Raw genomic sequence first — 1093 nt, 5'->3', positions numbered from 1 at the left:
TCACTCAGTATTATAGACTCTAGTTCCATCCAGGTTGCAGCGAAATTCATGATTTTGTCTTTTTTATGGCTGCGTAGTATTCCATCGTGTATATGTACCACATTTTTTTAATCCAGTCCTCTTTTGATGGGCAGCATGGTTGTTTCCAGGTTCTTGCTATTGTGAACAATGCTGCGATAAACATACGTGTGCAGGTATCTTTTTTATAGAGTGATTTGTGTTCTTCAGGGTATATTCCCAGTAGGGGGATTGCAGGGTCATATGGAAGGTCAGTTTTTAGAGCTTTTAGGAATCGCCACACTGCTTTCCACAGAGGTTGCACTAGTTTACACTCCCACCAGCAGTGTAGAAGTGTTCCCTTTTCACCACACCCTCTCCAGCAGCTGTTATTTATTGAGTTGTTGATAATTGCCATTCTGACTGGAGTTAGGTGGTATCTCAGTGTGGTTTTGATTTGCATCTCCCTGATGATTAGTGAGGTTGAGCATTTCTTCATGTGTTTGTTGGCTGCTCGAATGTCTTCTTTTTTTACTTCTCCATCACCATTAACTAGGTCCCAGAAATCTTTTATTCAGTATACGAAGATTTTCAGTAAGTATAGGTTTATGTGTCATATTGGAATGTGACCTTTACAATATAAAGAATAAAAGCTTTTTCACATGTTTAAGTTATCTAACTACAGCTGATATTAATAAAACTCAAGCCACATTCTAATTTTCTGAAATATTTTACTAACAAAAAAAATGCTTGACATCGTTCTCGACGGTGGTAAAAGTAGTTAACAGGACATCTTTCCTCTCAACCAATGTTTAAGTATATAATACATTATTGTTTTCTTTAGGTATAATCCTGCATAGCAGATCTCTAGAGCATTTTCATCTTGCTTGACTGAAATCTTATGCCAGTTTGAATAACTCCCCTTTGTCCCCTCCCCCGGCCCCCAGCCCTGGCAACCACCATTCCACTCTTTGATTTCACAAATTTGACCAGTTTAGGTAATCATTCATATACATGGAATCGTGCCGTGTTTGTCTTTCTGTGAATGGCTTACTTAACTCAGCATAATGTTTTCAAAGTTCATCCATGTCACTGT

The sequence above is a fragment of the Carlito syrichta genome, unplaced genomic scaffold, assembly GCF_000164805.1.
Source record: "Carlito syrichta isolate Samal-C Ts95f unplaced genomic scaffold, Tarsius_syrichta-2.0.1 Scaffold115783, whole genome shotgun sequence".
NCBI lineage: Eukaryota > Metazoa > Chordata > Mammalia > Primates > Tarsiidae > Carlito > Carlito syrichta.
The sequence above is the reverse complement of the archived record's forward strand: the minus strand, read 5'-3'. Positions refer to the sequence as shown.